Below are 11054 nucleotides of genomic sequence, written 5' to 3'. Positions count from 1 at the left end.
GCTCCTTGGATCAGGAGTTCAGAGAACAATTGTACACAACACAACACTTTACAATTAATCCAACGCAGAGGCTAACGCCGACTGGACGTAGGGCTATTACTCGATCAAAGATCGAGGGTCCGAATCAGGATAAATCGACTGTCTCTTGCGTTAACCGTCGAGTTCTGCATACGCTGAAGCCCGAACAATACTACCCCGGGGACCCCCGTGGCAGGCTATCGGTGGTCAAACATCGACAGGGCAGAAGACCATGGTTGACAACACGGACAAACTCGAGAAAGCCGGCACGCCGTATGTATGGCGTATAACGCTCGTCCCACTGATGTGCCCTGGTGTGAGTGCGGGTCCTCAAAGGAGGCAAGGACACCTCTGCGTCGTTGCCACTCAAGATGTGTGCTCGGTGCTGGTCGTCGTACTCCACCTCTAGAATAGGGTATAACGGGTGCTGCGTGGGAGGGGCCATCTTGTTACAAATTGATAAACAAAGCATTAGATTATTCAAATTAATAAAATTCAAGTTAACATTAGTAAATTCACAAACAAATCACAAACAAATTCACTAACCTAACTAGCCTAAATCTCTAAACCCAAAATCCTAACTATACTAGATAATAAATACATAATCAATCCATATAAAACTTTGGTTCTAAAATTATAAGTAATCTCTCCGTCTCAAAATAAATACACATCTTGCTTATCGAGTACTCAAATATGTTTAAGTTTGATCAAAACTAAATAAACGGTATCAATATTTCTATCTCCCAATAAGTTTATTACAAAAGTATACTCCATGCTTAATGTAATAGTACATATTATGTTTCATAAATATTAGTACGCTATTATATAAATTTGGTCAAAGACACTAATAATAGATACAAAAAATACTAACTATACTACATAATAATAAAAAAGATGAAATCGAGAGGGAGGTACCTTAGGAGCGGGCGGTCTTGACGCGCCGGCGTTCGTGGCGCGGCCGGCTAGGGCGCTGCGCGGCAGGAGTGGCCAGCGCGGCGTGGGCGAGCGGGAGAGGACGGGACGTGTGGGCGCGGCCGGGGCGAGGCGAGGCCGGGCGGGCGCGGGTGCGTGCGGCCGCAGGCAGGGCGCCGGCGGCGGCTGGCGGCGGCGTTCGGGCGTCGGGTCGGGCGGGCAGGGCAGGCGTGCGTGCGGGCGGCTGGGCTCGCGCGCGGGGTATATATCTGCTCCTGCCGCACCACAGATCAGGGCGCGGCACTGCCGTGCCATGGTCGGTGGCGTGGCAAGACCCTGTGCCGCACCACCATGTATGGCGCGGCACAGGCATTTGACCGCGCCAGGGCAATAGGCACGATAAAAAATATTAGTTTTAAAAAAAACGACAGTGTTAAATTTAAAATTATATTAAAAAAAAGATTAAAATTAAAAAAAACGTCGCCCAGTCTCTCTCCGTCGCCCTCTCTCAATCATTATCCTCTGGCCCCTTTCATCTATCTCCGAGCAAGAGCACGCACACTCTTTCAGCTGCCTGCGATACTATTTGTCTGTGATGAGATAAAGGAATTAATTATTCTACGACGGGCTCACGGGCATACAAAATTTAAAAGGAAAATTAAATATTTTCACCAATTATAATACTACAGATAATTTTTTGATTTTTTTAGGAGGTTGATTTATTTTGGGACGGAGTTCATCACTCTTATTTTTTCTAATTTAGCACATAGCCCTTATGCTTTAACGTTCTCATTTTTTTTCTAATTTAGAAAATGGCCCCGATGATTTAACCAGATCGGAGAGGACTGGCTGGTTCTAGATTGTTGCCTCCGCTGCTGCATGTCTATTGCTGCCGCCCAGAGGCACGACCGCCCGATGCCAAGCACGTGCTATCTGCCATCACGCACATCGCATGTGCAAGCCAGCAGACTAAGTCCCTTTCCATTGCACTTCCGCTTATAAGCCGTACTTTTTTAAACTAACGAATAGTATTTTTCTCTTCTAACAAATTAATCAACGGTATTTTTTGTCATGGTTTATCATGCCAAGCGAAAAGGACATTAGGCTGGTGCGACGCGGACTCCATCTCAGGCGCGGGCCTACGCGGGCGGGGCTGCCGGATTCGCGTTTAAGCTGGTGCGACGCGGACTCGATCTTAGGTGCGACACGGACTTGATCTCAGGTCTTAGAGGCAGGGCGAATTAACTTGGGATTCGACGATAACCTTTGTTATTTTTAGGTGTATGTAGAAGATTAAAAAATATAAGGTACCCCAATGATTTCACCTCTTCATATAGTACGTATACAAATACAATTTCGTACCCCATCTTAGTCTGTAGGCGTAGTATTAAGTTCGCAATAGAAAACGCCGCACTCGGCCGACCACATGTGGTCGCGCCACCCGCCGCCGCACCTTTCCCCATCAGGCCACCTCCGTCCGACCGTCCCGCCGCCGAGGAGAGGACCTGGCCAGGGGGATCGAGCATCGCCGCGGGAGGAGAGCGACAGGGATGTGCGCGCATGATGGCGAGCTGCCTGGTGCCCGGTGATGTCGGCATGGTCGAGGTCGACTTTAGCGACAGCAAGATCCACGTCGGCCGTCACCCACTGCGGTTGACCTTATCCTTTGTCACCCGATCCACCTCGTCTCCTCTGCCGCCACACTGCGTGTCGTGCCAGCGGGCGCAGCCGAATGCGGCGTCGTTCTGCTACTTGCTCCACCTGCGTTGTGTTAGATTGATCTCTAACCTAACTGGACCCAACGGCCCAGTTAGGCATTTGATTCGTGCACTGATCGGGGGCGCCTAGCCCACCATGGCTGGAGGGTCCCTGTCACCCTGCGCTATAAAAAGAGGTAGGGCCGGCGGCTCTTATCACGAGGTTGACCTGAGCCGACCTCCCCACCGACAAACTCTAAACCCGATCTAAGTGAGGGACGCAGCCAGTGATGGGAAGTACCTCCACCACTGCACTGCGCCGCCGTCGATCTTCACCACCGGCACCGCATCTCCGACCCGTCTTCCCCGACTGTCGTTGTCCGTGCGCAGACTACATCAACGAACCTGATGGCTGCCTCCGAACCCTCCCCCTCAGACGTGTCAGGTTCCGTACCTTTCCCCTTCCCTCTCTGCCTCTTTAGTTTTACAAGCACTAGGATGTACAACGTCTATTTTATCCCAAATAAAATCAGTCTATGGCTAGATCTATGATCCTAGTGTTCCTACAGTACAAACATTGGTACCAGAGCCTCGTTTAAGTATAGATCTAGCTTATCAGTTTAGATCCTTTCGGATCTGAGAAAAGAAGGGGTCTCGAAAGAAAGCCGAACCCTAACCCTAACTGGGTTAAAGAAAGGAGGGTTTCGGTTGAACCCTAACCCTAACTGGGGATTAAAAGAAGAGGGTTTCGGCCTTAAGAATGTAAGAGCCGAACCCTAAACCCGTAAAAGTCTTCAACGGGGAAGAAAAACAGTAAAACTCTAACCCTAACTTCGATCCCTAATCCCCAAATCGGTTGAATCCGAACAAAGGAAGAAAATCCGAAGGGGGAAGAAGGGGAAAGGGTGGCCTACCTCGCCGCTGCGCAGCACTGCTGTCACGCCGGCGTGTGGGGAAAAGAAGACCGAGTCGGGGCACAGCTCGCCGGGCTCCGGCCAAAGGGGCGCCGTGGCCAGGCCACTCGACGGTGGCGCGCTCACTCGCTGGAGAGCGCGCACGCCGGCGAGGGGGCCGGCGATGGCACCAGCGCTCCACTGATTCGCCGCTTGAGTCACTCGATGGCTATTGTTGCTTCGCTGAGGAAAGAAAGAAGAGAGAGCGGCGAAGAGAGAGAGAGCAAAGAGCAGAATGAACGCTAGGGTTTCAAGGTGCCGCTGCGGTCGGCGTTTTGATCCTGCGATGCGCGCGAACGGCCGTCGGATCGGCGTGAACGGCCGAGATGGATCGGGCCGTTTCGCGGCCTAGGCGGGCGCGCGCGGAAGCGTGGCTTTGGCGGCCCAAGCCCAGGTTGCAGCCTGGGTGCAGCCGGGCGTCGCGCAGAGTTGGTGGGTTGGGCTGTTTTGCCGGCCGGGCTGAATGATCAGTGTTGTTTGAGTCAATTTTGTTTTTTCCTTTTTTAGTAATTTTTTTATTTATTTCTTGGAAAATGGAAATTGGCTCAAAAGAAAATAGAAAAAGAGGATTTTCCTGTGGGTAAAATTCAAGAAAATGAGTTCATTTTTTTCGTTGTGTATTTAAAGATGTTATTTTCATTATTAAATTCGAACCAACAGGAAAATTTAATTTTAAAAAAATGGATATGTTTTAATTGATCATAATATTGTTATTATTTTGACCAACGTTGATTAATGGCAATATTATGATGTTTTGTCTTGCATCAATTCTATTTTCTGCCCAACGGTGATGTAGAATTAATGTAGAGAATAATTGTATGTTTTAATTTTGACCAACGTTGGAACTAAGGCATGCAATTGTTATTGTTATTATTTATGTTCTCACTCTATTTAAATTGTGTTTTCAGGCGGATACAACTTGTTGAGTTGTATCAAAGAGATCCTCACTCTCAAAGGTAATAACTACATTGAGTGAAAGAAAAAGATAGACATGGCCTTTATCTTGACTGAGGTAGACTGGGTAGTCACCACACCGTGTCCCACAGAGCTTATGGCACCGGTGAAGGAGACAAACGAGGCTGATGCTGCTTGGGCAACCAGAGAGAGGGATTTTGCATCCCAAAGAATGTCCTATGACCTTGAGCATAGGAAGTGGGTCACTGCCAATAAGAAGTGTTTGACTGTGATAAAGAACACGATTGAGCCTGCAATTGTGGGCTCAATCCCAGAGTGTGACACCATCACCGAGTACCTCCAAAGAATAAAGAGTCAGTTCACTAGCTCTTCAAAGACATATGCTACACAGCTGATAAAGCAGCTGGTGACAGAGAGGTACTCGGGTAATGATGGCATTAGAGAGCACATACTGAGGATGAGCAACTTGGCATCCAAGCTAAAACCAATGGATCTGGCTCTCAATGATGAGTTTCTTATCCATCTGATTTTTGCTTCCTTGCCAAAAGAGTTTAACACTTTTGTTGTCAACTACAACATACAGCTTGAGAAATAGGACATGGAGAGGCTCATGGCTATGTGTGTGCAAGAGGAGAGGATGAAAGCTCCCAATGGTGGCTCTATTAATTATCTAAAAGATAATAAGAAAAAGAATCCTAATGCTAACTTCTCCTCAAAGTCAAAGGGAAAGGGTCCCATGCTGTATCAGCCTCAGCAAAATAAGTTCATAGTAGAGAAAGATCAATGTTTTCGTTTTTACTGTCCAGATAGACATACAAAGTTTGTGGAAACGAGACACGCTGTCTTCCTATAGGATAAAATGATGAGGGAGAGCATGGTAGCTCGAGAAATTGACCTTGAAGAGAAGCGGGTGTATGCACCCACTCCGATGATTCAAGAGCCATTTTTCTCACTACCTATTGTCGCTGCACCGACAGTGCAAGACACTGTGGTGCCAGCACCTGTTGTTATCCCGCCCGTGGCAACAATGAATAATGATGAGGAACCTGTTCTTCAGGATCCTATAGAACCTATTGTCACAAATGAGGGGGAGCAACAATAGCCTCAAATAGAAGATGTGCCAAATGTGGAGGCCCCTAGAAGGTCTCAAAGAGTTAGAAAATCAGTTATTCCTGCTGATTATGAAGTGTACAACACTGATGAATTTTAAATGGAGGATGATCCCACCTCATTTGAAGAAGCCATGAGAAGTGATCATTCATCAAAGTGGCTTGAGGCCATGAAAGATGAAATGAAATCTATGAATGCCAATAAAATTTGGGATTTGGAGATAATTCCTAAAGGAGCCAAAACAGTAGGCTGTAAATGGGTCTATAAAATAAAACTTGACTCTCAAGGGAATATAGAGAGATATAAAGCCCGACTTGTGGCAAAAGGCTTTACGCAAAGAGAAGAGATTGATTACAATGAGACCTTTTCTTGAGTCTCATGTAAGGATTCCTTCATAATCATAATGGCATTAGTGGCACATTACGATTTAGAATTACATCAGATGGATGTAAAGACGACATTTCTCAACAGAGACTTAGAGGAAAATGTTTACATGGCACAACCGAAAGGTTTTGTCATGGAAGGAAAAGAACGAATGGGATGTCGCCTAAAAAATTCATTTATAGATTAAAACAAGCTTCAAGACAATGGTACTTGAAGTTTGATCAGACAATAAAGAATTTTGAGTTTAAAGAGAATGTAGAGGACAATTTTGTCTATACAAAATTTAAGAATGGAAAATTCATCTTCCTTGTCCTGTATGTAGATGATATCTTACTTGCTAGTAGTGATGCCAGTCTACTACTGAAGACAAAGAAGTTTTTGTCCTCAAAATTTGATATGAAAGATCTTGGTGAAGCTTCATTCGTTCTAAGGATCGAGATTCACCGAGATAGAAGTAAAGGGGTATTAGGACTGTCACAAAAGATATACATAGAGAAAATCTTAAAGAAATTCAGTATACACAAATATAGTCCCTCACCTGCTCCTATAGTCAAGGGCGACAGATATAGAGATTTTCAATATTCCAGGAACCAATATGAGATCGATCAAATGAAAGCGGTTTCATATGCTTTAGCTGTCGGAAGCTTGCAATATGCTCAAGTATGCACGCGTCCTGACTTGGCATTTGTTACCGGGTTACTTGGCAGATTCCAGAGCAATCCTGGAATAGAACACTAGAAATTAGTAAAGAAAGTCTTGCGTTATTTGTAAGGAACAAAAGGCCTCATGATGACGTATAGAAGATCTGATTCACTCTATATAGTGGGGTATTCAGATTCTGATTATGCGGGAGATGATAGAAAATCCACGTCTGAATATGTATTCACTCTCGCAGGGGGAGCTATTTCATGGAAAAGCTCAAAGCAAACCATCACTATATCGTCCACAATGTATACCAAGTTTGTAGCGTGTTATGAGGCAACGGGGCAGGTGAACTGGCTAAAGAAGTTCATACCCGGTTTGAAGGTGGTTGACGACATCTATAGACCACTAAAGTTATACTGTGATAATAATCCAGCAGTACAGTATGCTCACAACAATAAGTCAAGTGGTGCTGCCAAACACATTGACATAAAGTATTATATTGTGAAAGATAAAGTCCGAGATCAAGTCATAAATCTTGAGCATATAAGTATACTAAAGATGCTCGTGGATCCGCTTACAAAAGGTTTATCACCCAACGTGTTCAGAGAACATATAGCCGGCATGGGTTTAAAGGAAAGCCTATAATTCCTGGACAAAAGAAGGCCCAAAGATAAGTATCTATTTTAGAATAGAGTAGTATGTTGTAGCTGTTAAATCTATCGATAATGGACCGTGACGATGAGACATGCTCTATGCGCTAATCTGTAATGGAATGAACAAAAGTAAATGATATGAAAGGAAAAGATGGAAAGAGATCAAGGGAGAGATTGTTAGATTGATCTCTAACCTAACTGGACCCAACGGCCCAGTTAGGCCTTTAATTCGCGCCCTGATTGGGGGCGCCTAGCCCACCATGGCTGGAGGGCCCCTGTCACCCTGCGCTATAAAAAGAGGTGGGGCCGGCGGCTCTTATCACGAGGTTGACCTGAGCCGACCTCTCCACCGACAAACCCTAAACCCAATCTAAGTGAGGGGCGCAGCCAGTGACGGGAAGTACCTCCGCCGCTGCACTGCACCGCCGTCAATCTTCACCGTCGGCACCGCATCTCCGACCCGTCTTCCCCGACCGTCACTGCCCGTGCGCAGACTACATCAACAAACCCGATGGCGGCCTCTGAACCCTCCCCCTCTGCCGTGTCAGGTTCGGTACCTTTCCCCTTCCCTCTCTGTCTCTTTAGTTTTACAAGCACTAGGATGTACAACGTCTATTTTATCCCGAATAGAATCAGTCTATGGCTAGATCTATGATCCTAGTGTTCCTACAGTAGTAACACGTTGCGCACTTGGGAAACCCTCCAAGGGCACGCGAACGGGCCTGAACGACAGAAGACCACTGTTGGAAGGAAAATATATAGGAAATGACATTATCCTGATCATGTGATTTCCTAAGTAGTAAAACTGTAACATCAATAGATGCCTAATTGAGATTCAATGGTCAACTTTAGAAGTTTAATTTTCCCCCAGGAGTGTAATGTTGTTCTTACGGCGCGGCGTCCCCCCCGCGTTCCCCCCGCCCCCCGCCCCCCCCCCCCCCCCCCCCCCCCCCCCCCCCGCGTGCTGGGGATGGCGTGCTCTGGTGGCGACATCGGTGGTTGGAGTCGGCGGAGAAGCTTTTTGCCATCGATGCGGGCCTCAAGGGCGGCATGGTGCTCTTCTCCGTCTTGTCATCTGCAGTCGCCGCTCCCCAGATCAAGGTATCTCTCGACTGCCGTCTCGTGTGCAAGCTGGATGCTTTCGTTGGTGCTTTTTGGTCTTACGTCTTTGAAATTCTTGTGCTGTGGCGTACTGGTGAGTCAGTGCCGGAGCTATCAACTATGACGAACCAGGAGGCCGTGGTGTTTCTCGCTGTCAAGGTGACCGGAGGAATGTCTTGTAGGTGACAGAGGTATGGCTTGTTTGATGATACATTGAACTTATTTGAAGGGTTGCAGTCTTTGCACGCAAGCTTTGCCAGAAAAAAAAAACTTTGCATGATGCTTCCGTCCAACTTGTATGTCCCTTCTGTACTAGTTATTTGTGTTAGCGTCGTTTCTTGCAGTTGTGTGAGTGGAGTTCGACTCTATGATAATGAATCATCCAGAAAACGAAAAAAAAAATTGCTTCGTTAGTTGGCACTCCACTAGCATCATACGACAAGTACCTTTGTTTTTCAGTTTTGCATCCTACTGGAGTATTCGAAGACTGTATTTGTTATGTATGAGTAGGTAGCTGATTCCTTGGTGACAGCTTCTACAAGCAGACATTTTTATTTAAAGAAACAGGAGTGGCACACCCTACGACAAAATTTAAGGTTTTCCCGGTAGAGAGTTACACGAACGATGCGACCTCTGTGCGGTTCAAGAACACTCCAGTCATGCCCCCCTTGGGTACGAGAGCCAGAATACGAGAGCCAGAATCAGAGCTCCCCTTGCGCCCTCCTCGGCCGTGAGATCTCCGGTGTGGAAGCTCATGTCTGTACTGACAAAGCCGGGATGTGCACAATTCACGCGAAGTGTTGGGTGCTTCTTTGCAACGATTCTCGAATAAGCATTGACAAGAGCCTTGGACACTTTATATGCAAGATACCCTCCATCAGTCGGCCACCCATAGGGTTCCAGCTGGCCATTCTTGAAGTCGTTGAGGAACAATAATGACAGCTCATCTAATCTCTCTTCGGATAGGTCATCGATGTTGTTGAGCTCCTTCTTAAGTTCCTCACCACTGAAAAACTGAAGCCGTGTAATTAAACCGATTAGTGTTTTGTAAATGCAAAATGTGGTATCAGTGTATCTAACCATTGAATGTAGTTCTAGCATGGCTTTGCATCATTTCTTGAAGGCAGTTAATTTAATTGTTACCCTGAGTAGTCCGAAACGAGATGATATGTTTACAATTCTTCCATGCGATGAGAGGTGCAGGAGAGGAAGAAGCGCTTCTGTGACAATTTTGGTGCCATGGTAGTTTGTTCTCAAGCACTCCTCTGCTTTGTCGTAAGGGTCTGTGGTGTGCCTCCTAATCCTTTCGAGCTTTTCCTGGGCATTCATGCCTGCAAGCTATTTCCATGCAGCGAAAATTGTGAGACCATTTCATTGTAGGAGGTATCAAGAGGATAAATATATAATTCTCTAAGTAGACATGCATAATAACTGAAAGTAAAATTAAATTGCTTATGAAGTTACAGACTAACCTCTAACTTAAAAGATTCCGGATTGCTGATCTCTGTTTTAGACCCGGCAATTGCTGCATTGTTGACCTGAAAATAATCAAAGCAACAACTACCGATGATTCATGATCAATTCCGAAGCAACATCCTTCACATGTTTTGTAGTGACGTACTAACGTTGGAAAGGGATATTATCATTATGAAACGAATGCGGTACCAATATATCCAATTTGCCAAATTTCTCCCGGATAAAATCAGCGAGACGTGCAGCGCTTGAGAGATCTCCAACCTCCAGTTGATGAAACAGGACGTTGGATAGCCCCTGCGATGCAAGATTTTTGACCGCTTCTGCACCCCTCTTCTCGTCCCTCGTTGTCAATACTACCGTGACTCCTTTGGAAGCAAGCTGCTTGCATATTTCTAACCCAATCCCTCTATTCCCTCCGGTAACCACGGCCACCCTGGAACAAAAGGAAAGGAAAAGTGTCCTCAAAGTTTTAGATACACACAAAAAGTGTCTATTAAGTTTATTTATTATCATATGTACTTTTGGATTGGAAATACAATCTCAATAGCTTAGACGGAGTACTAAAATTAAGGGTGTGTTTGGAAGGGCTCCTCCAGAAGAGTCGAAGTCTGACTCCTGCAAAGGGGCTCTCCTCTTTCACCGAAAAACAGCTCCAAACAACTTCTCCTACTAAACCGTTTGATAGGGCTTCTTCGGAGGAGCCCAAGCTGGCGCCTAAGCCGGAAAGGAGCACTAGCGAACGGGCCAAACAAGAACATGGAGATTGCGAGATGCTCACTCTTTTTCATATTGCCCGCGTACGTGTCCTTCCATCATGTCTGAGTGTCTGACGGGGAGCTGATCTTGTAGAAGTCACTTTGTTAAGAGAGTTTGTGGAGACACCAGAGCTGTGATTTGATATACGCAACATTAGTACTAGTGTTCATGCATGTACGCTCCTGTATATGATGTCACTCCTCTCGTCATGCCGATAGTTTTACGCACCAAGTGACGCAACCTCCTCGCTGAAGTCAAGGCGGATTGGTTACAACTGAGAATCCAGTACTACAAAGACATATGTAGATCTTTTGTCAAAAAAAAAAAGACATATGTAGATCAGATTTTGTAGACAGACTAGTCTAGTCTTCCGGTATTTTAACCCGCAACCTTTCTTCACTTTACATGCATAGTAGCAAACTAACAACACAATA

General features: G+C 45.9%; 1 pseudogene; it reads right to left on the bottom strand.

The window, feature by feature from the left end:
- Positions 1-10739, bottom strand: part of LOC136474382 (uncharacterized) — a 28097-nt pseudogene extending 17358 nt beyond the window's left edge.
- Between the last annotated feature and the right edge of the window lie 315 nt (positions 10740-11054).

This window comes from Miscanthus floridulus, chromosome 8, assembly GCF_019320115.1.
Source record: "Miscanthus floridulus cultivar M001 chromosome 8, ASM1932011v1, whole genome shotgun sequence".
NCBI classification, from domain to species: domain Eukaryota; kingdom Viridiplantae; phylum Streptophyta; class Magnoliopsida; order Poales; family Poaceae; genus Miscanthus; species Miscanthus floridulus.
The sequence above is the reverse complement of the archived record's forward strand: the minus strand, read 5'-3'. Positions and strand labels throughout refer to the sequence as shown.